We start from the raw sequence: 26007 nt of genomic DNA, 5'->3' as shown, positions 1-26007 counted from the left end.
CGACTCATTGAGGGTGGCAAAGACCTACATAGTGTTCCTCGTCACTTTGCTGAACATCACAAAAAATCCTGGTCTCGAAGTGTGGGTTATCGAGCAAATCTCTAAATCTATGAGTCAAGCTGAACGTTTTAAAAAACTGTGTGCGAGAGAGACGTTTTGGATATATTGTCTTGACGTCCTCTCGCCCGGTGGCCTCAATGAAGGTATAGAAATAGCCACAGTACTATAGTCTTTCTTGCCTTACATTTCCTTTACTGATTACTCTGATACTGTATTTTGGATATGTTCTATGTCTATATTTATAGGTATATATATTTCTGTCATTTTATCACAGGTTTTATCTTCCCACCTGTTTTATATATTTTATTCGGGGTGGCGGGTTCGTTCCAGTAAGTATTGGTAACCCAGGAGGTGAAGTGATGCCTCTTGTGTATGGGTGTTTATGTGCATACTTGTGTATATGCGTGTGTGTATGTGTGTATACATGTATATGCTTGCCTCCCTTCAAACCCCCCTCCTTCAAAAACCCCCCTCCCTCCCCCCTTTTTCTTCTTTTCCCTTTGCCCCCCCCTTTCCCTTCCTCTCCCCCCCCCTTTTTTTCCCTCTCGCTATCAATCGTATATATATGTGCACATATACTCCGTCTCTTTTTCTCCAATATGGCATCCAGCTTATATCCTTAATTTCATATATTATATAACTCTTCCATTTCATGTTTTCACAGTTTTCTGCCCCATTTCCTGTTTTCTGCCCCATTTCCTGTTTTCTGTCCCACTTCCTGTTTTCTGCCCCATTTCCTGTCTTCCTTCGTTCCTCCCCTTCCCCTCTTCATTAGCCTGTGTCTCCATTCATGTTTTTGGTTCCACCCCTCAGTCCGCCTATATTAAACCCCTCCATGTATTGTGTATCCATGCTTGAAAAAGGAATGCGGCGGTGGGGAGATGGGCGGAGTCTAGCGGAGCAGACATGCATTGTTAGAGCTCCGCACCGCTGAGGAGAGAAGAGAAGGACAAAGCGGAGCCTGCAGGCTCAAAAGGTATCCATTTGAACCTTTTTGCCCCAGGGAACAAACTGTGAAAGTTTGGGCAGGAAATATGGTACTGGGAGGAAGCCGTGGCAGAAATAAAAATCACCTCACAAAGAGCTCACAGGCACTCACGGCAACTAAAGCAGCTCCAGTCACCTCACAATATACAGTATCAGGGCGCTCTCACAGACAGAAAATGTCACAGCAAGACTCTCCATTTGAGTCAGATACAGAACAAATCCTCTCACAAACTTCTCCACAAGACTCCTCAACATCCCCAGTAATATTATTACAATTTGAAAAGATGCTTCATAAGGCTTTAAAACAAACCTCAGACCAAATAACAAACAGCCTAACCAAAGAAATAAGAGAGCTGGGAAACCGCACCGCAGCCTTAGAAATAAAAATGGATGAAATTGAAATTACAACCCAAGAAAATATAACAAAATTGGAACAATTAAAAGAAGAGAATTTAATACTTCAAACTAAGCTTGAAGATTACGAAAATAGAGCCAGACGTTCAAACTTGCGCATAAGGGGAATACCTGAAACTGTGACAGACCTGCAATCTACCATTACTGCTCTATTACAAGAACTAAAGCCAGATATCCCTATTGAACGTTTAGAACTGGACAGAGTACACAGAGCCCTCACAGCCAAAAAGAAAGATGGACCCCCACGTGATATAATCACAAAATTTCATTATTACAGAATGAAAGAACAAATACTAATTGCTGCAAGAGAAAAAAAAGGAACTTAATTTTCAAGGACACAATTATCAAATTTTTGCTGACCTATCCCAACTTACTATTACTAAAAGACGATCCATGAAACCCCAACTAATGGAACTGCAACGCCACAACATTATGTATCAATGGGGCTTCCCCTTTTCAGTCAGATTTAACTACCAAGGTACAATTTACAGAAGCAGATCAGCAGATGAACTACAACAAACCCTTTTAAAATTAAATCTGACAGAACCCACAAGCAGCAACTCTCCCACACGCAGAAGAATGGCATCATCTTCACCTTCAGGCAGCATCCAGAAAATTTCAGAACAAAATGGGAATCATCATTCTCACAAAAGAGGCCGTTATGCCACATCATCCATGGACCAAGAAGATTCAATGGACTGACATCCTAATTCCTGATATCTCTTCATTTATTATACTAAGAGATGGTTCTCTATAAAAAACCTGTATTTATAACTGAATGTAACTGCATTCTGATAGTCACAAACTGTGTGGGATCATGTTACATTCCAGTTATATTTCTTATTACTTCTGATTCATATAGCCTTAGAATATATAAGTGAAATAAGGAAATTCTTGTTCAGTTATATATTATCAGGTAATAACAATAGATTTATTACTTTTTAGGACAAATATGTTCAATAATCCAGAAGTAATGGAAGCTTTTTCTTTCTTTTCTTAAAACAAATATATTATTACCTAACTAGTTCCTAGAACTATGTTTTTGTTTATTCTATTCTGAAGCAATACAACCTCAATTTTATGAGTTAACATATCTAAACAGTTGCATATGAATAAAATATGTAATTGTTTACTCTAAAAGGGTTAAAATCCCAAAATAATTCAAACTATCTTCATCAATACCAAAGTTATTAACAGTACCTTTCTAACTGAATTATTTAGCCTAGGGCAAGACTAACCATATACAACCACCCTGGAATAAATAATTTCAACAAAAACTATATTCTGCACTCCAATTAATGAATCATCATTTTGATGTCTTTTGACGTGGCACTTCTCTCCTGTAAGCGGAAGATCCGTGTACCCCCATTAGCCCTCCTCATTCTCCCAACCATATTATGTGGGAGTGTGACGAAGGCACTTATTCCCCTGAGAGAGATATTTATTCTCTTTCACGGGTAAATTGTGATTACTTGCAAAAAATAATTTATACAATGTATCATCTAATCTCATATGTTTTTTGTTTACTCTTTATTCCAGAATTCACTGGTTTCTTTTCTATCTTTTCATCTCTTCAGTCCACACAGGTTGATCTGCGCAGTCAGCTCTGCATAACAAAAAGTAAGTCAAAACCATTTTATCTGTTGCCATGGCACCACTGAATATACTTTCCCTGAATGTTCAGGGAATAAATGTCCCTCAAAAAAGGACCAAAGCCTTCCGTACTTTCCATAACAAGAAGGCTCACATAGTATGCCTCCAAGAAACACACTTCACCAAAGATTCTACTCCAAAATATATTTCTCCTTTTTATCAACAAATTTACACGGCTTCTGCCTGTACCAAACAAAGGGGAACTCTAATTGCATTTCACCGATCCACACCATTCACCTTATCATCAGAAATTAAAGACCCAGAAGGTAGATACCTGATACTCATGGGTTATATAATGGATACAGCAATCACTGTGATTTCCTACTACGCTCCTAATAAACAACCTACACCATTCCTCTCACATATATTACAAGTGATTAATACACACAAAATAGGAACAGTGATAATGTGCGGGGATTCGAACCAGGTCCTCCTCCCATTTCTAGATAAATCACCTTTTACACCATCCAAAATAACCTCTAGATTACCCTTTTCTCACTTCTTTCCAAATACAATCTGGTAGATTCGTGGAGAGAAAGTAACCCAATGAAAAAGAAATTCACTTATTTCTCGCACCCTCATCAAACCTTCACCAGAATAGATCATATTTTTCTAACAATAGCAATGATACCAGAAATTATTGCATCAGATATAATTCCGATTCCGTGGTCTGACCATAATGCAGTATACACTACTATAGCCTCAGCCATACCAAAAGCGCATGACCCAACGTGGTACTTACCGGACATAATGCTCAAACACCCACTACATCAGATGGCCATTGAACAAGCTTTAAAGGAATACATATCAATTAATAATACAACAGACATCTCCCCAATAACACTGTGGGAAGCTCATAAGCCTGTCTTGCGTGGTACAATACAAAGACAAATAGCACTATTTAAACGGGAACGCAAAAATCTAGCAAAAAAACTAGAACTCAATTTTAATGCAGCCTACATATCATTCCAAGAGAATCCATCTCAGAGTACAAAATCTCATCTGGAAAAATCTAGATTGGAATACGATCTATTTCTCACTGAGTCAGTTGATAAATCCCTCAAACGCTCCAAACACAATTTCTACATGAATACAAACAAACCAGGTACATATTTGGCTCGGGCATTAAATTCAACTAACAAATCTTTCAAACCAATACGTTTGAAATTATCAAAAAATGTTTATACTTGTAATCCAGTTAAAATAGTCCATAAATTTCACTCACATCTCGCAACTTTATACAAGACAAACAATGAATTTAATCCTACAGAGGCTGAATCCTTCTTCTCAAAAATAACCTTACCTGAGTTGTCTCAGAATCAAAAAAGCAGTTTGGATGAGCCTATAACTATAGATGAAGTTGCTAACGCCATAAAAGACCTAAGACTTAACAAAAGACCAGGCCCAGATGGCTACTCGGCTTTATACTATAAAACATTCTCAGAAATACTCTCTCCCATTCTCACTGAAACTTTTAACAAACTTCTAGAAGGACATTCTTTTCGGCAAGAAACACTAATGGCAATTGTTTGTATGATCCCAAAACCCCTTTCTGATGATACTTCCTGTGTGAATTATCGGCCTATCTCTCTCTTAAACCTTGATATTAAATTATTAGCAAAAATAATAGCAAAACGCCTCAATAGCATTATAGGAAAATTAATACATAGAGATCAAGTAGGCTTAATGCCAAATAGACAGGCAGGCGATAATATACACAGGGCAGTGTTATTGGCACATATTGCTAAAAAACGGAAAATCCCTTTATGTTTTCTATCTCTCGATATTAAGAGGGCATTTGACACAGTATCCTGGCAATATATGCAATATTTATTACAAAAATGGGGTTTTGGACCCCACTTTTTAACATGGATCAAAGCATTATATAATAAACCCAAAGCCTATATAAAATATGCTGGATACAAATCTGATGCCTTTAATATCGAAAGAGGTACCCGACAGGGTTGCCCACTATCTCCCTTATTATTTGCCCTTATACTCGAACCCATGGCCCAATACATCAGAACAAACCAAACTATAACTGGCATTGAAGTAGGAGGTATTACACACAAATTATGTATATTTGCAGACGATATATTACTTTTTCTGTCATCACCACAGGTCTCTGGTCCTAACTTAATACCAGCTCTTGATGGATTTGCAGCCCTATCCGGCCTTATGATTAATCCTAAGAAATGCCTAGTGCTTAATATTTCGCTCACAAACATGGAATTGATCCCGGCTAGGGCTGCACTCCCATTCACATGGGCAGAAAAATCAATCCCATATCTTGGAATTCATTTAACAGCATCTCATTCTGACTTATTCTCAACCAATTATCCTCCTGTATTAACACAGATCACAAATCTAATAAAACAATGGTCACAACTTCCTTTATCCTGGATAGGGAAGATTATTGCAATCAAAATGACTATTCTACCCAAATTGCTTTATCTATTCAGAGTCCTCCCTATTCCAATTCCTTCCTATTTTTTGAGAATAGTACAAAAAAGAGCAACTTCGTTTATATGGGGCTCTTCTAAACCACGTATACCTATACACACACTACATCTTCCCAAAAATAAAGGAGGCCTGGGATACCCTAATTTTACTAACTACTACAGAGCAGCACATTTGGCCAGTCTGTCCAAATACCATGCAAAACAGGAAATCCCATTATGGGTATTTATAGAGGCTTCAGAAAATGACCCTCTATTAATATCAAACTTGTTATGGCTTGATCCTAAAGACCGCTTTAAAATTCATAATCCCATAACTAAACACTTCTTATCTCTCTGGGATAAACTAAAAACCAAATATCAGTTACAATCTCCACACAATCCTCTCCTTTCTTTTATTAGAAATCCGGCCTTTTATCCGGCATGGATCTACCCAAATTCTTTTAAAGCTTGGACAACATCAGGCATTCAGACACTAAATGACTTCATAGCATCTAAATCATTCCTTTCATTCCCATCGCTTAGAGAAAAATATGATCTACCAAACTCTGAGATATTTAGATATCTCCAAATCAAAAATTTCTATACACCATTCCTAAAGGGGGATACACCATTATCCCAATTATCCATTTTTGAATCAATCTGTACAAAAGATCCATTTGCAAAAGGTACATAATCATCTTCATTCATTGTAGCATCCACATCATCATCATCATCTTCATCATCCTTATCAGGAAGTGTTGGGTCACATAACTCAGCCTCATCTCTGATCGTTATGTCCTCGTACTGTGGATGGATCTCTTTGAGTTTATGCAAAGCCTGAATGAGCTTCGACCAACTAACTGTCTGAAAAAGTTGGTGTCCTTTATAACACAATCGTCTCTTCAGTTTTACTCTCATCACCTGAGACTCACTTTTCAGTCTGGGTAAAGCTTCAATGGTTTCCTGTACCTCAGATGGGACACACACAACATTTCCTCGTATTAGTCTCTGGCGGCCTTTAGGAAGAGGTATAATTTTGGCAAATGCTATACATCTGGATGCGAGATGCCTTTCCAATATGTTAAGATCTGACAGCTCAGGTGGAATGTCAGCAAGCATTAAGTTGTTGGCTACAGCAAGAGCTGGCATAGCTCCATCTTTAAGATGTTTGTGACAGGTGTAACAAATCCACTCACTTCTTCTCTCATCAGGCACCTTGCAGTGTTCACAGCCTTCATCACAAACATGCACGTACTTCCCTGTCAAGCATGCTGCAACTATATGTGGATTTTTGACATAATTTGATCTTGTGCAGGGGCGTACTTGGTTTGGAAACGAGGCTTTATGGCAGACAGTGCAGACATAGGTGGGACCTTCCCGTATTTGTGATTTGAAAAGAGATATGGCCTCTTTGATTAAAGAGTTGTCATTTTCTCTGTCACTCTCACATGTTTGTCGATTTATCAATCTGTATTTCTTTTTTATTTTATTTGCACATCTCATTTTAAACATACTTTTAAACAGAATGTTGTTCTTGAATTGTTCTCGCATTCTTTGTCTCATTAGTTGTCTGTGTCTATCTCTGAAAGCTTTGTCATTTGCATAACGCTGAGTTATATAAGATCGCATAAAAGATCGCTGGCTCACTCTAAAGTCATCGTCTTTTCTGTAAAATGTTGTCATTCTTTCTCTTTGTTTCATTCGAAACTCAAGGTTTTCTCTGTATAAGCTGTTCATTCTTTGTCTTTGTTTCATTCGAAACTCAAGGTTTTCTCTGTATGAGCTGTTCAATCTTTGTCTTTGTTTCATTCGAAACTCAAGGTTTTCTCTGTATGAGCTGTTCATTCTTTGTCTTTGTTTCATTCGAAACTCAAGGTTTTCTCTGTATGAGCTGTTCAATCTTTGTCTTTGTTTCATTCGAAACTCAAGGTTTTCTCTGTATAAGCTGTTCATTCTTTGTCTTTGTTTCATTCTAAATTCACAGCTTTGTCGGTATTGGGTCGTTATAGATATTTTTTTCTGTGCTTTATATGTTTCATTTGAAGCATACATTTTTCTTTCTTTCCTTTTTTGATTCTCCTTTCTTTGCGATACCTTTTCAGAGAGCAACAGTCTGCTCTTAAGTTTTCTCCTTCGTTGTTTATTAATTTTTTTCAGTTTACGCATGACATCATCACTTGCAACAGTATTTATCAATGGAGCAGTTAAGTTTGACTTACTCTCAGTTGCAGAATTCACACTGAATTGATCTGATAATTCTGGTTCACTTTGGATATCATCATGAAAAATGACATGAACCTCTTTATGTTTCACAGATGGTACAGACGTGATGTTGGTGGACACTCTCTGCAATATGTTATCAGAGACATCTGTTGCATCAGTGTTTACCTTTGAAATAGTTGAGTTTGAATCATTCAGCACAGCATCATGTGATGCGACACAATTCAAGCTGATCTGTCTAGACATTTGTGGTTCAGTTTCCATATGAGTAAATACTTCATGTACAGATTTGTCACTGATGTGAGCACTCAGGCCTGTCTCCTTTTGAAGAGCAGTTGGTACAGCAGCAGCGTGAGTTGTAGGGTGACTGTCTCTGTCTGAGATAGCAGTATTCAGGTTGGCAGTGTTCATATTGTAAAACTCCACAGGCTTCAACTCATAGTTACAGGAGGACTGTGTACCCAACATTCTGTGATATTTCAGAAGATGATCAATCATATCACGAAGACATGTAAATGTCAGCATAACAGCAGTACCAGGAGTGCGAGAACCAGGGGGTAGGGGCAAACCTTTGGCTGTTCTCGAGTGTGGATCAAAGAAACCGTATCTGCCGGACTTTGTTTTGAATACGGCAATGCATAATACTCTCATCAGGAGCAATCCATACTGGATATCGGATAGCAAGCAGCTGAGTCCAGCTTCTAGGTCCAGAAAACTGTCTAAAGCTCCAGGTAACTTTTCTCCTAATGTGCCATATCTAGAAAGTTGTTCCATGTCCACATAATGTGTATGCGTGCGTGCAGGTACTTCATGAGGGAGCTTATCAGTAGTCAGATAGATGTGATTAGGAAAGATTTTCCTGACTTCTTTATACATCGTATTACCTTTATCCAAAACAAGGTCTAGATCTGATCTGGTGATGTTCTCCTTCTCGTGAAGGAACGCCAGAAATGTTAGTGAATTGCAGGTACACTGCTGATTTCTGTTTTTACCATATTTAAGAGAGGCCTGGCTGCAGGTTGCATGGACATGTCTTACAGAAGACTGACCTGCCGGATTTACATAGTCTGCATGAGAAGGGCCTGCTACACACTGAGGGTGTCCACTCTTTACATTAGCATAAAATGCCTCTGCTGACATGACACTTTGACCTTTGTGGTTTACCTGGTTAGCTTCAGAGGAAACTGCCACACATCTTTTCTTTACCATGTCAGCATAAGATACCTGTGGTACACCTGGCTCATCACTTTGACCTCTGAGCTTTACCAGGGTCACAATAGAAGGCCTTGCTTCACCATCGCTGTGACATCCTCTCTCATCAGCAGAAACCTTTGGTGCATCGCTCTGACTTCCCTGTCTCGCACTTTCATCATCACGAGACGCTGCAGCCATTGTCACCTCTCCACAGCTCTGAGGACCAACACAGTCTACCTGTTCACCTGTAGTACACTTAACCTCCTTCGACCTCTGCCGGCGCAGGCTTTGAGCTTGTGACCGCTTACTCTTCCTCGGCATTGTTGATGTGATTCAAAACCACAATTCTAAAAAACACGTCACATCACTTAGAGCACCTTTAATCTACAGCAATGCATCATATCCAGCAATACATATACAATACATATCCAGTTTTACTTTAGAAAACTAACCTCACAGCTTATTTTAATGAGTACTTTTTAGGCTGGACAACATATTAACTTATTCATTATCAAAGGGTCCTTTGTGATTCGTATTTTAAAAAAATGTGTGTGTTGTGGGGATGTGTGTGTCTCTCTGTGTCTGTCTACATCTGTGTGTGTCTGTGGGTGTGTGGTGAGTGAGTGTCTGTGTGTGTGGCTTTTTTCAAAACAAAACTTAAACGTGTACAGATACTAAATACATCAAGTGATGTAATGTATTTGTAATTTCAGATATAGCATTACTATACTTACCAACCAATTACCAATTACACACAGCAGTATCAATGTTCTGTTGAGAAAACCAGTGACAAACTGTGAGTTAGTTGGTTCAAGCAACTGTTGGGTAGTTTAAAGGTGCTCTAAATGATGCAACTAAACTTAAACAGCTTTTTCACAAATTATTGCCACACTGCCTCATCAAAACTGCCCCATCAGAATTGCCCCATCAAAACTGCCCCATCATATTACTACCATCAAAACTGCCCAATCAGAATTGGCCCATCAAAACTGCCCCATCAGAATTGCCCCATCAAAACTGCCCCATCATATTCCTCTATTATAAATCAGTACATGGTGTGTCTGTGGGTGTGTGGTGAGTGAGTGGGTGTGTGGCTTTTTTCAAAACAAAACTTAAACGTGTACAGATGCTAAATAGCTATCTACAGTCAAGTGATGTGATGTATTGGTAATTTCAGATATAGCATTACTATACTTACCAACCAATTACCAATTACGCACAGCAGTATCAATGTTCTGTTGAGAAAACCAGTGACTGTGAGTTAGTTGGTTCAAGCAACTGTTGGGTAGCTTAAAGGTGCTCTAATGCCACGTACACACGAGCGGACTTTACGGCAGGCTTTGCCCGGCGGACTGGATTTCGTCAGACAATTCGATCGTGTGTGGGCTCCAGCGGACTTTGTTTTCTCAAAAGTTGGACGGACTTAGATTTGAAACATGTTTTAAATCAATCCGTCGAAATCGAGTTCGGTCGAAAAGTTCGCTGGTCTGTATGCGAGTTCGACGGACAAAAAGCCACGCTAGGGCAGCTATTGGCTACTGGCTATGAACTTCCTTGTTTTAGTCCGGTCGTACGTCATCACGTACGAATTCAACGGACTTTGGTGGATTGTGTGTAGGCAAGTCCGTTCATTCAGAAAGTCCGTCGTAAAGTCCGTCAAAGTCCGCCGGGCAAAGTCTGCCGTAAAGTCTGACCCTTTGTACAGGGCATAAGTGATGCAACTAAACTTAAACAGACTTTTCACAAATTATTGCCACAGTCATAACTGCCTCATCAAAACTGCTTCATCAAAACTGCCCCATCAAATTGCCACCATCAAAATTGCCCCATCAAAACTGCCCCATCATTTTGCCACCATCAAAACTGCCCCATCAGAATTGCCCCATCAAAACTGCCCCATCATATTCCTCTATTATAAATCAGTACATGGTGTGTCTGTGGGTGTGTGGTGAGTGAGTGGGTGTGTGGCTTTTTTCAAAACAAAACTTAAACGTGTACAGATGCTAAATAGTTATCTACAGTCAAGTGATGTGATGTATTGGTAATTTCAGATATAGCATTACTATACTTACCAACCAATTACGCACAGCAGTATCAATGTTCTGTTGAGAAAACCAGTGACAAACTGTGAGTTAGTTGGTTCAAGCAACTGTTGGGTAGCTTAAAGGTGCTCTAAGTGAAGCAACTAAACTTAAACAGATTTTTCACAAATTATTGCCACAGTCATAACTACCTCATCATACTGCCACCATCAAAACTGCCCCATCATACTGCCACCATCAAAACTGCCCCATCAGAATTCCCCAATCAAAACTGCCCCATCATATTCCTCTATTATAAATCAGTACATAGTGTGTCTGTGCTGTCCCCTCCCCCGGTCTTTGTAATAACCCACCGCCCATCACTGTGTATAAGAAGCTTTGGTAACCATGGCAACAAAATCCTGGTTGCCCTCATTTAAAATGGCTCTGGCCGCTTGCACAAAATGATCACTAAACTTAAACAGCTTTTTCACAAATTATTGCCACAGTCATAACTGCCCCATCAAATCTGCCCCATCAAAACTGCCCCATCAAATTGCCACCATCAAAACTGCCCAATCAGAATTGCCCCATCAAAACTGCCCAATCAGAATTGCCCCATCAAAACTGCCCCATAATATTGCCACCATCAAAACTGCCCCATCAGAATTGCCCCATCAAAACTGCCCCATAATATTGCCACCATCAAAACTGCCCCATCAGAATTGCCCCATCAAAACTGCCCCATCATATTGCCACCATCAAAACTGCCCAATCAGAATTGCCCCATCAAAACTGCCCCATCATATTCCTTTATTATAAATCAGTACATGGTGTGTCTGTGCTGTCCCCCGGTCTCTGTAATAACCCACCGCCCATCACTGTGTATAAGAAGCTTTGGTAACCATGGCAACAAAATCCTGGTTGCCCTCATTTAAAATGGCTCTGGCCGCCTTGCACAAAATGATCACTAAACTTAAACAGCTTTTTCACAAATTATTGCCACAGCCATAACTGCCTCATCAAAACTGCCCCATCAAATTACCACCATCAAAACTGCCCCATCATATTGCCACCATCAAAACTGCCCCATCAGAATTGCTCCATCAAAACTGCCCCATCATATTCCTCTATTATAAATCAGTACATGGTGTGTCTGTGGGTGTGTGGTGAGTGAGTGGGTGTGTGGCTTTTTTCAAAACAAAACTTAAACATGTACAGATGCTAAATAGTTATCTACAGTCAAGTGATGTAATGTATTGGTAATTTCAGATATAGCATTACTATACTTACCAACCAATTACCAATTATGCACAGCAGTATCAATGTTCTGTTGAGAAAACCAGTGACAAACTGTGAGTTAGTTGGTTCAAGCAAGTGTTGGGTAGCTTAAAGGAAGCAACTAAACTTAAACAGATTTTTCACAAATTATTGCCACAGTCATAACTGCCTCATCAAAACTGCCCCATCAGAATTGCCCCATCAAAACTGCCCCATCATATTCCTCTATTATAAATCAGTACATGGTGTGTCTGTGCTATCCCCTCCCCCGGTCTTTGTAATAACCCACCACCCATCACTGTGTATAAGAAGCTTTGGTAACCATGGCAACAAAATCCTGGTTGCCCTCATTTAAAATGGCTCTGGCCGCCTTGCACAAGATGATCACTAAACTTAAACAGCTTTTTCACAAATTATTGCCACAGTCATAACTGCCCCATCAAATCTGCCCCATCAAAACTGCCCCATCAAAACTGCCCCATCAAATTGCCACCATCAAAACTGCCCAATCAGAATTGCCCCACCAAAACTGCCCCATAATATTGCCACCATCAAAACTGCCCCATCAGAATTGCCCCATCAAAACTGCCCCATAATATTGCCACCATCAAAACTGCCCCATCAGAATTGCCTCATCAAAACTGCCCCATCATATTCCTCTATTATAAATCAGTACATAGTGTGTCTGTGCTGTCCCCCAGGCTCTGTAATAACCCACCACCCATCACTGTGTATAAGAAGCTTTGGTAACCATGGCAACAAAATCCTGGTTGCCCTCATTTAAAATGGCTCTGGCCGCCTTGCACAAAATGATCACTAAACTTAAACAGCTTTTTTACAAATGATTGCCACAGCCATAACTGCCTCATCAAAACTGCCACATCAAATTGCCACCATCAAAATTTCCCCATCAAGACTGCCCCATAATATTGCCACCATCAAAACTGCCACATCAGAATTGCCACCATCAAAACTGCCCCATCAGAATTGCCCCATCAAAACTGCCCCATCATATTGCCACCATCAAAACTGCCCAATCAAAATTGCCCCATCAAAACTGCCCCATCAGAATTGCCCCATCAAAACTGCCCCATCATATTCCTCTATTATAAATCAGTACATGGCATGTCTGTGCTGTCCCCCGGGCTCTGTAATAACCCACCGCCCATCACTGTGTATAAGAAGCTTTGTTAACCATGGCAACAAAATCCTGGTTGCCCTAATTTGAAATGGCGCTGGCCACCTTGCACAAAATAATCACTAAACTTAAACAGCTTTTTCACAAATTATTGCCACAGTCATAACTGCCCCATCAAAACTACCCCATCAAATTGCCACCATCAAAATTGCCCCATCAAAACTGCCCCACCATATTGCCACCATCAAAACTGCCTCATCATATTGCCACCATCAAAACTGCCCCATCTAATTGCCACCATCAAAACTGCCTCCATTAAAACTGCCCCATCAGAATTGCCTCATCAAAACTGCCCCATCAGAATTGTCCCATCAAAACTGCCCCATCATATTGCCACCATCAAAACTGCCCCATCATAATTGCCCCATCAAAACTGCCCCATCATATTCCTCTATTATAAATCAGTACATGGTGTGTCTGTCCCCTCCCCCGGGCTCTGTAATCAGAGCTGAGATGCTCCAGCCACCTCCCCCCTGTGTATAACAGAAGCTTTGGTAACCATGGCAACAAAACAAACACTAACAGTACACTCTGATTAATGTCTAAAATTTCACGAAATGACCTCTAAACAAAAAGCTTTTTCTCAAAAACTGTAAAAGATATCAAACTGAAAAGATATAGCCAGATAGCTGAATATTTTGTGAACATTTTAAAGTTTGTTTGGTGTCTCTAGGTGAAAGTATGAAGGAGCTGAAACTTTTGGGAGCGGAAGAAAAATTTAAGGATTTCAAGCATGCTCCCATTGACTTCAATGTTAAAAAAAAGTGATAAAAAGCTTAATATTTTAAAAAGTATAAATGGTAGAAAAAAAGTTGAAAAAGAGCACACCTCAGCTAAAAGAGACGAACATTTTGATAGTTGAATGGTTTTAATAGCTGAAAGTATACAGAAGTTACGCATTACCGAAAAACGTACGGAATAAAATTAAAATTAAAAATAAATAAAATTGAATAACAATAGTGGGACTGCTAAAGCATTCCCACTAATTAAAAATAAATAAAATTGAATAACAATAGTGGGACTGCTAAAGCATTCCCACTAATTAAAAATAAATAAAATTGAATAACAATAGTGGGACTGCTAAAGCATTCCCACTAATTATTAAAAATAAACTAGAAAATGCATTTCCTGGGGAAAATGCGTGGGAATGCTGAATTGCTAAAACGGCCCCCAGCAAAATTGCCCCCATCATATTGCCATCAAAACTGTCCCATCATATTGCCACCATCAAAACTGCCCCATCAGAATTGCCCTATCAAAACAGCCCCATCATATTGCCACCATCAAAACTGCCCCATCAGAATTGCCCTATCAAAACAGCCCCATCATATTGCCACCATCAAAACTGCCCCATCATATTGCCACCATCAAAACTGCCCCATCAGAATTACCCCATCAAAACTGCCCCATCATATTCCTCTATTATAATCAGTACATCGTGTGTCTGTCCCCTCCCCCGGGCTCTGTAATCAGAGCTGAGATGCTCCAGCCACCTCCCCCCTGTGTATAACAGAAGCTTTGGTAACCATGGCAACAAAACACACACAGTACACTCTGATTAATGGCTAAAATTTCTTGAAATTACCTCTAAACAAAAAGCTTTTTCTCAAAAACTGTAAAAGATATCAAACTGAAAAGATATAGCCAGATAGCTGAATATTTTGTGAACATTTTAAAGTTTGTTTGGTGTCTCTAGGTGAAAGTATGAAGGAGCTGAAACTTTTGGGAGCGGAAGAAAAATTTAAGGATTTCAAGCATGCTCCCATTGACTTCAATGTTAAAAAAAAGTGATAAAAAGCTTAATATTTTAAAAAGTATAAATGGTAGAAAAAAAGTTGAAAAAGAGCACACCTCAGCTAAAAGAGACAAACATTTTGATAGTTGAATGGTTTTAATAGCTGAAAGTATGCAGAAGTTACGCATTACCGAAAAACGTACGGAATAAAATTATTAAAATTAAGTTTAAAAACTAGAAAATGCATTTCCTGGGGAAAATGCGTGGGAATGCTGAATTGCTAAAACGGCCCCCAGCAAAATTGCCCCCATCATATTGCCATCAAAACTGCCCGATCAGAATTGCCCCATCAAAACTGCACCATCATATTGCCACCATCAAAACAGCCCCATCATATTGCCACCATCAAAACTGCCCCATCATATTGCCACCATCAAAACTGCCCCATCAGAATTACCCCATCAAAACTCTCCCATCATATTCCTCTATTATAAATCAGTACATGGTGTGTCTGTCCCCTCCCCCGGGCTCTGTAATCAGCTGAGATGCTCCAGCCACCTCCCCCCTGTGTATAACAGAAGCTTTGGTAACCATGGCAACAAAACAAACACTAACAGTACACTCTGATTAATGGCTAAAATTTCCTGAAATGACCTCTAAACAAATGGCCGTATTTTAAAAACTATACATCCTACAGCGAAGATCTTTATATTGTGAGAATCACAAGACCCAGACCTAGATTTTGATGTATAGTATGTCTCTGAAATATTAAAATTGAAGGCACGGTCGCAGTTTAGAAATTGCCCTTCAAATTTGAAGGGGCTAGAGTGTAGTTTCAATGAATGTCAATGGACGGCGTGAGTTGCAAACAAATGGTCATATTGTGAAAACTATCAGGACTATGGCTTAGCCGTGGACATGTTTAGTGGCAGCAGGGATAGCTGAACGTTTTGATATAAGATTTGTGTAGGTGGGCTTGAAAATGAGGGAGTGGCGGCAGTTTAGAAATCATGTTCTGATTTTCCAGCTTTTGTCCCCTCCCCCGGGCTCTGTAATCAGAGCTGAGATGCTCCAGCCACCTCCCCCCCTGTGTATAACAGAAGCTTTGGTAACCATGGCAACAAAACACACACAGTACACTCTGATTAATGGCTAAAATTTCTTGAAATGACCTCTAAACAAAAAGCTTTTTCTCAAAAACTGTAAAAGATATCAAACTGAAAAGATATAGCCAGATAGCTGAATATTTTGTGAACATTTTAAAGTTTGTTTGGTGTCTCTAGGTGAAAGTATGAAGGAGCTGAAACTTTTGGGAGCGGAAGAAAAATTTAAGGATTTCAAGCATGCTCCCATTGACTTCAATGTTAAAAAAAAGTGATAAAAAGCTTAATATTTTAAAAAGTATAAATGGTAGAAAAAAAGTTGAAAAAGAGCACACCTCAGCTAAAAGAGACGAACATTTTGATAGTTGAATGGTTTTAATAGCTGAAAGTATACAGAAGTTACGCATTACCGAAAAACGTACGGAATAAAATTATTAAAATTAAAAATAAATAAAATTGAATAACAATAGTGGGACTGCTAAAGCATTCCCACTAACTAGAAAATGCATTTCCTGGGGAAAATGCGTGGGAATGCTGAATAGCTAAATTGCTAAAATGGCCGCCATCAAAACTGCCCCATCAGAATTGCCCCATCAAAATTGTCCCCATTAAAACTGTCCCATCATATTGCCACCATCAAAACTGCCCCATCAGAATTGCTCCATCAAAATTGTCCCATCATATTGCCACCATCAAAACTGCCCCATCAGAATTGCCCCATCATATTGCCACCATCAAAACTGCCCCATCATATTGCCACCATCAAAACTGCCCCATCATATTGCCACCATCAAAACTGCCCCATCATATTGCCACCATCAAAACTGCCCCCATCATATTGCCATCAAAACTGCCCAATTAGAATTGCCCCATCAAAATTTTCCCCATCAAAACTGCCCCATCATATTGCCACCATCAAAACTGCCCCATCAGAATTGCCCTATCAAAACTGCCCCATCATATTGCCACCTTTAAAACTAAACTAAAAATTTCCTGGGGAAAATGCGTGGGAATGCTGAATAGCTAAATTGCTAAAACGGCCGCCATCAAAACTGCCCCATCATACTGCCATCAAAACTGCCCCATCAGAATTGCCCCATCAAAATTGTCCCCATTAAAACTGCCCCATCATATTGCCACCATCAAAACTGCCCCATCAGAATTGCTCCATCAAAATTGTCCCATCATATTACCACCATCAAAACTGCCCCATCATATTGCCACCATCAAAACTGCCCCCATCATATTGCCATCAAAACTGCCCCATTAGAATTGCCCCATCAAAATTGTCCCCATCAGAATTGCCCCATCAAAACTAAAAGTATTTTTTTGTTTCAAAAGTAATTTTTTTTTTTCAAAAAGTAATTTTTTTTTTCAAAAATATTTTTTTTTTTCAAAAATATTTTTTTTTTTCAAAAATAATTTTTTTTTCAAAAATATATTTTTTTTTTCAAAAATAATATTTTTTTTTTTTCAAAAATAATTTTTTTTTCAAAAATATTTTTTTTTCAAAAATATTTTTTTTTTTTCAAAATTTTTTTTTTTTTTTCAAAAATTATTTTTTTTTTTTCAAAAATATTTTTTTTTTTTTCAAAAATTATTTTTTTTTCAAAAATATATATTTTTTTTTCAAAAATGATTTTTTTTTTTTTTTTCAAAAATTTTTTTTTTTTCAAAAATAATTTTTTTTTTTCAAAAATATTTTTTTTTTTTTTCAAAAATAATTGCTGAATAGCTAAATTGCTAAAATGGCCGCCATCAAAACTGCCCCATCATACTGCCATCAAAACTGCCCCATCAGAATTACCCCATCAAAACTGCCCCATCATATTCCTCTATTATAAATCAGTACATGGTGTGTCTGTCCCCTCCCCCGGGCTCTGTAATCAGAGCTGAGATGCTCCAGCCACCTCCCCCCCTGTGTATAACAGAAGCTTTGGTAACCATGGCAACAAAACACACACAGTACACTCTGATTAATGGCTAAAATTTATTGAAATGACCTCTAAACAAAAAGCTTTTTCTCAAAAACTGTAAAAGATATCAAACTGAAAAGATATAGCCAGATAGCTGAATATTTTGTGAACATTTTAAAGTTTGTTTGGTGTCTCTAGGTGAAAGTATGAAGGAGCTGAAACTTTTGGGAGCGGAAGAAAAATTTAAGGATTTCAAGCATGCTCCCATTGACTTCAATGTTAAAAAAAAGTGATAAAAAGCTTAATATTTTAAAAAGTATAAATGGTAGAAAAAAAGTTGAAAAAGAGCACACCTCAGCTAAAAGAGACAAACATTTTGATAGTTGAATGGTTTTAATAGCTGAAAGTATGCAGAAGTTACGCATTACCGAAAAACGTACGGAATAAAATTATTAAAATTAAGTTTAAAAATAAATAAAATCAAATAACAATAGTGGGACTGCTAAAGCAGTCCCACTAATAATATATATGTGAGATAACAGTAAGTGGTCTTGCTATGCAAGAACACTTAATAATAATAATATGATCTGATTTTAGATTCCGGTATCTCGATGTTCAGATCCCTGTGTACCTGGAAGCAGAAAAATGTTTGGATCTAAAATTCATAAATGCTGCTATGAGTGTGTTCCATGTCCAGAAGGAGAGATATCCAACATTTCAGGTATGTTTTGTATTTGCTAGTAAGTCATTAACTGGACAGAAGTTACTACTGTAGATAAAGTGTATGTCAGGGGGAAAAAAGAAGAACATCTCTGCAATGTGTGTAAATTTCCTCAAGTTTTATCCTTCTAAACACCCTGCAAGTACAGAATGATACCTGTCGATCCTGCCAGAAATGCACTCAGCTCCTAAGTTCTGTTTTGGGCTGACAACATACAGGAGGTTGGTGTCTCAGATCAAAAGAAATGGTTTCATCCCCGCCTCATTGTATTTTGCTACTTTTACTACTAGACATGTGCACTGCCAAAAAAATCTTTTTTTTTTTCGTTTTTATTTCATTTGTTTTTTTGTTTTTTTTTCGGATCATTTGTTAAGATCAATATTCATTATTTCGAATAGATTCAGATACCTTCAAATTCATTACATTCCATTCATATAGATGTGATTATTTTGATCTTTCGTAACTTCTGATCAATTTGAATTTGTTACATTCCATTTGTTTGCGGTATTTGGTATTTCGAAAATCCAAAAATTTGAAAGAACAAAAAACTGAAATTCGAAAATCCAGAAAATTGAAAGAAAGAAAATTTGAAAAACCGGAAACAATAACAAAAATTCGAAAAATGAAAAGAACAAAAATAAAAAAATGAGAACGAAAATCCTAAAGAACAAAAAATATTTGAATAATATCTATTATAATTAAGTATTACGTTTATTAACCATTATTTTATATATATGTATATATATATATATATATATATATATATATATATATATGTATATATATATATATATATATATATATATATATATATATATATATATGTATATATATATATATATATATATATATATATATATATATATATATATATATATATATATATATATATATATTATTATTATTATTATTATTTATTAATAAATAATAATAATAAGAAAAACTATAATTTCCTTTCAAATTTGGCTGTTAGTGAATGTAACAAATACAAATTTATCTGAAGTTATCCAGCATTCGTTATTTCAGATAATTCATAACTTCAGATAAATTCGTATTCGTTAAGTTCACTAACAGCCAAATTTGAAAGGAAATTCCAATACCTATAATTTAATAGTTTATGAAAATTATTATAGTTATTATTATTATTATTATTTATTATTTATACATAATAATAAAAAAAACTATAATAATGGTAAGAAACGTAATATTTTAATTATAATATAAATTATCTGAATGTATTTTGTTCTTTTGGATTTTCGTTCTATTTTTGAATTTTCGTTCTTTCATTTTTCGGATTTTCGCTCTTTCTATTCTTCTGATTTTCAAATTTTTGGATTTTCAATCTTTTGAATTATAGATTTTAATTCTTTTTAATTTTCGTTCTTTTAGGAAATTTGTTTTTGAAAAAAATGAATGAAACGGTCTTTCATTAATTCGGATGTTTCCGAATTAATGAATATGCAGAATTTTGACGAAAAACAAATTTGGAACAAAACAAGTTGCACATGCCTATTTACTACTATTAACACTAATACTACTGCTACTAAACTACTGAATCGCTCCCCTCTCCTCACTTTTTCTGACAGCATCAAAACGTATATTAATACATAATTCCCGATATGTCTCAATGCACAGAAACAGCAACAATTTCCCTAAAGTTCCACATTTATAATTAAAAAATTATTCTTAAGCCTCAGTCAGTGACTTTTCCAAGGCTAAAGTGATGCCATCAGTCTGCTACAGGCAGGAAGAAGCATTTCCTCAGTCTCTTTTGCCCCAGTGATCAGACTGCAACATTGTAACTTTGTAGCAAGGCAGAGTCTGCAGCAGGGGCTGATCTGCATTGGGCATCCAAGAACACAGCTTAACCACTTCAGCCCTAGAAGTATTTACCCCCTTAATGACCAGACCATTTATTCCGATACGGCACTGCGTTAATTTAACTTACAATTGCGTGGTCGTCCGACGCTGTACCCAAGCAAGATTGATGTCCTTTTTTCCCACAAATAGAGCTTTTTTTTGGTGGTATTTGATCACCTCTGCGTTTTTTTTATTTTTTGCGCTATAAACAAAAAAGAGCGACAACTTTAATAAAAAACTAAATTTTTTTACATTCTGCTATAAAACAATCCAATAACAATTATGTAAAAAATCTAACTTCTTCATCTTCATCAATTGAGGCCAATTTGTATTCTTCTACTTATGTTTGGTAAAAAAAATTCCAAGTAGCATATATTGAGTGGTTTGCGCAAAAGTATTGTGTGAATATCAAAAGGCAGAAATGGCGCTGTTCTAGGATGCAATGTTACATGCCCCTGTGTGACTTTTAAGAGATCCCGATGTAATAGTACAAAAATTAAATTAAAGTAAAATAAAAACAAAAGCAAAAAAAGTGTTTTGTGGTTAGTGTGAACCAAATATGTGCAAATGCTACCAATGCACTTGTGCAGCGATACTCCTATTTAAAGTGACAATTGCTCTGCTGAATTTAGCCTCAGTGTAGCTCATAAAAGTCAATTTCATGTGCAAAAAATATATATATATATAGACATATATATATGCGGACCACAGTGCATATACTAGAAATATATTAAAAAAAAATTGTTTTCACAAAAGTGACTAGTGCCCTTCAAATGCCTGCCAGAGTGATACTCCTATGTATCAATCTCAACAAACATAGGTAATATATACTGTGTTCAAAAATAGTCCATAGATAATTTTTAAAGAAAAAAACAAAAATCATAAAAAATAAAATAAATAATAAAAAAATAATATGGGTAAAAAGTGACAAGTGCTCTTCAAATCTGTGCTCAGTGCTTCTTACAGCTGCCCTATAGGTAATGTACTCACCCGATCCATTCACCCCATGCAGGGGTACTTCGCTTTCACAATATCTGCCACTGTGTAGCAAACAAAATACTTTTTCCCGTGTCAGCTGTTTGTTTCCGTGCTTGCAGTGTAAAATGTATAATTCTCCTTTAACTTTCCCTCTGCAATTCCCACATGTGGAAAAGTGAAATCTCCATAGTGTGTTACCGTTTAAAAGTTACATTTATTGGATAAAAGTGGAAACATACTCACATATAGTGCACGTAAATAGAGCTTTGAAATACAGGAAGTCGGGACGATTTGTGTTCCATGGCACAAAACCAGAAGTAGATGCAAATACGCTTGAAGTTCTGTCCTACGCATTTCGTCACTAAGACGTCACCTGGAGCGACAACTTCAGGTGATGTCTTAGTGACGAAACGCATAGGCGAGGCAGCAGTTCTCCTTCTTGTCCATTCCTCCATAAGCACGGGGCCACTAACACTTTTTTGCAAAAGTTATTGTGTCTACAAACTATGGGATAGATTTAGGGACTTTTTTTATTTTATTATTTTTTACTAGTAATGGTGGCAATCAGCGATTTTTAGTGGGACTGCAACATTGCGGTGGACAAATTGAACACTAAGTGACATATTAGTGACACCAATACAGTGATCAGTGCTAAAAAAAATATGCACTGTCACTGTATAAATGACACTGACAGGGAAGGGGTTCATCAAATGCAATCAAAGGGTTAAATGTGTTCCTTGGGAGTGTTTTCTAACTGTGTGGGGGTTGCTGACACTGGACAAATAGTTAGGATAGTTCTACTTTAAGGCAAAATGAATGTGGATTGTGCAAGTTGCTGCAGAACTTAGTAAATGAGGCAAAGCCTCACTTTACAAAGAATACCCAATCACAAGCAAGGAAGAAATTGAACAGCCTTTTTACTTGTACATGATTGGATGATGGAAGACAGCTGAGCTTCCCCTCATTTACTAAGCTCTAGAGCAACTTCATTTGCTATGCTTGCTTCACTTTACTATGTGCCTTTAGTAAATCCAGCCCATTACATGTATTAAATCCCCCATTACATGTAGTAAATCCCCCCATTACAAGTAGTAAATCCACCACATTACATGTAGTAAATTCACCCATTACATGTATTAAATCCCCCCCATTACATGTATTAAAGCCACCCCATTACATGTAGTAACTCCACCACATTACATGTAGTAACTCCACCACATTACATGTAGTAAATCCACCCCCATTACATGTAGTAAATCCACTCCTTACATGTAGTAAGTCCACTCGTTACATGTAGTAAATCTCCCCCTTCCCCCATTACTTGTAGTAAATCCACCCCATAACATGTAGTAAATCCTCCCATTACATGCAGTAAATGCCCCCTTTACATGTAGTAAAACTTCCCATTACATGTAGGAAATCCACCCCATTACATGTAGTAAAACCCTCTATTACATGTAGTAAATCCACCCCATTACATGTAGTAAAACCCTCTATTACATGTAGATGTAGTAAATACCCCATTACACATACCCCACCCCCTTTACAAGTAGTAAATCCCCCTATTATATGTAGTAAATTAACCCACATTACATGTAGTAAATCCCCCATTACATGTATTAAATGTACTTATTTACTTCTGTCATCAACAGGTTTTCAGAGACTTTTATTTGTGTATTGTGTAATGTCCATGCATATCACATGGTCTCATGCCTTGGTAGAACCATATGTAGTGGGAAAACTTTACTTTTTCACTATTATTCTAGAGATATCTTCCTCTGACAAGTTTCACTTTTCCATTAGTTCCACTCACAATTTTTTTTTAATAAATGATTTGTTTCATGTGGTTATTACTTTTGTACACTTTTTGGGTGAATGGGTAGGGATACTATGTACCTAATACCCATTCACATAGGGGGTGGTCGGGATCTGGGGGCCTCCTTGTTAAAGGGGGCTTACAGATTCAGATAAGCCCCCTGCCCATAGACCCTGACAACCACAGCCCAGGGTTGTCGGGAAGAGGCCCTTGTCCCCATCCAAATCACCCAACCCCCATGTTGAGGGCATGTGGCCTAGTATGGTTCAGGCTCATCCCCCCTTTCCTGAGCTGCCAAGCTGCATGCCCAGATAAGGGTCTGGTATTGATTTTGGGGGGACCCCATGCCTTTTGTTATTTTATTTTGGTGGGGGGTTCCCCTTTAAATCTATACCAGACCCAAAGGGTTTTGTGTGTATCCAAAGTGACAATGCATTTGTTGGGGGGAGTATTAGTTTAGTATAGCATGGCACAGTCTACGGCACACATTCACAGATGAAAGATGTTAGATTGTAAGGAAACTGGCCATCACAGTTTGAGAGACCCTTGCCTGGATACAGTTTTTACAGTTACAGGAAAGTTACAAAAAAGTAAAAAAAAGTAAAAAAAAAACAAAAAAATAAAAAGTAAGAAAATATATATATAAATAAAAAAACAAAAATAGTTGTTGCTTTATTGAGCTAATGTTCTGTTGTTACTGTGTTTTATTCTTAACCATTGTTTGCTTTGCAGGAACGCCATTCAGCTGCAGCACTGTTTATTCTGTTTATTCTGACAGCAGCAGGGTGTGCTTTCAGAATACATACTTCAGTGATTGCAGTGCTGTAGGAGATTTCCCCACCACAGTTTTAAAAAAATATATATATATGCCCAAGCATGAGGGGCTTGGAGTGGTCAGTGGGTGGATTGTCCCTATGCTTCAACATATATATTTTACTTTTTGTTTTTTTTTTATTGAATTACTGTAATGTTCAGTTCTTACTGTGTTTTTTGTTAACTGTTGTTTGCTTCGCAGGGACACCAATTAGCTGCAGCACTGATCTGTTTATTCTGACAGCAGCAGAGTGTGCTTTCAGAATATATACATCAGTGATTGCAGCACTGTAGGAGGATATTTCTCCACCGCAGTTAAAAAAAAGAATGTATATGCTGAAGCATGGGGCCTGGGGAAGTCAGTGGGTGGATCGCCCTTATGCTTCGGCATACTTTTTTTTTCACTTTTCTTAGCAGAGATTTCTTCATCCACCTCAATCAATGTGAATATAGGAATCTGCTATTTTTTTTTTCATTCAGACCATGGGCTGAATGAAAAAAAAAGAACATTACATATATGCCCGTCATTAGAAGTGGGTGGATGTAGGGTCGTATATTCTAATGATGGGCATACCACACACTTTTTCTGGCATAGATTTCTTCATCCACATTGATTGATGTTGTTCTGGCTATTTTATAGATAGGCAACTCCTATCCTCATATTGATTAGTGGATTCAAATTAATAATAGCTACTGCAGTATGGAACAGACACAAAAGATACTCTGCATCTTTCCAAATAACTGTTCTGTTTATTTTGATGCAATTGAAGGTTTTTATACACATGATTACGTAGGTATCACATTAATATTACAGTACTTATATGGTAACAAGGTACGTAACATAGACAGGCTAATTGTAATCAGGACTCGAAAGAATGCAAACATGTAATGAAAACATTATTAGCGCCATGTGCACAATGAGTGCAGTGTGCAATTCATAGGAATACCATACAAAATAGAATTTTACAGATACACACAAAATACAGATTATTACAATTTCAATTTTATACAGAATTTACCATTTCCTTAACAATGTAAATGGAGGAATCTGTTAGGTTCTCTTTTTTTGTTAAGCCCATAGGCTGCATAAAATAAAAAGAACACAACAATATATGCCCAACAAGGACCATGAAGTTTTTTTTTTACATTTTTCTATTGCCGGCAATGGTATTGTATTGCCGTAAATTTAAATGTCATGCCATTAATTTTTTTTCTTTGGAAATTTCATTTTTGCTGCAGCATGTTCTATACATGCTACAGATGTGCCACTTTACAGGTAGATTAAGGGGACCCCCCCAGGCACTATATTTAAAGGATTTTTCCATTTTTATTGTTGCAGCTTAAGCATCATTAAAATCACTGCTCCTGTAAACATTATCTTTTTTTTAAAAACATTTTTTGCATTGATACATGTCCCCCCTGGGCAGTAACCAGACCCCCATAACCTGTTTATGGCCAATTAATTGCATATAAGCCTTCAAAATGGGGACTTTTGATTTTTCAAGTTCGAGTCCCATAGACTTTATTAGGGCTCGCTGTTTGGGTCAGAACTTTATTTCTGTTTGGGAGTTCTGGGGCGAACCGAACAGGAAATGT

This window comes from Aquarana catesbeiana, linkage group LG01, assembly GCF_042186555.1.
Source record: "Aquarana catesbeiana isolate 2022-GZ linkage group LG01, ASM4218655v1, whole genome shotgun sequence".
In the NCBI taxonomy this organism is placed as follows: domain Eukaryota; kingdom Metazoa; phylum Chordata; class Amphibia; order Anura; family Ranidae; genus Aquarana; species Aquarana catesbeiana.
This window is presented reverse-complemented; position numbering follows the sequence as displayed.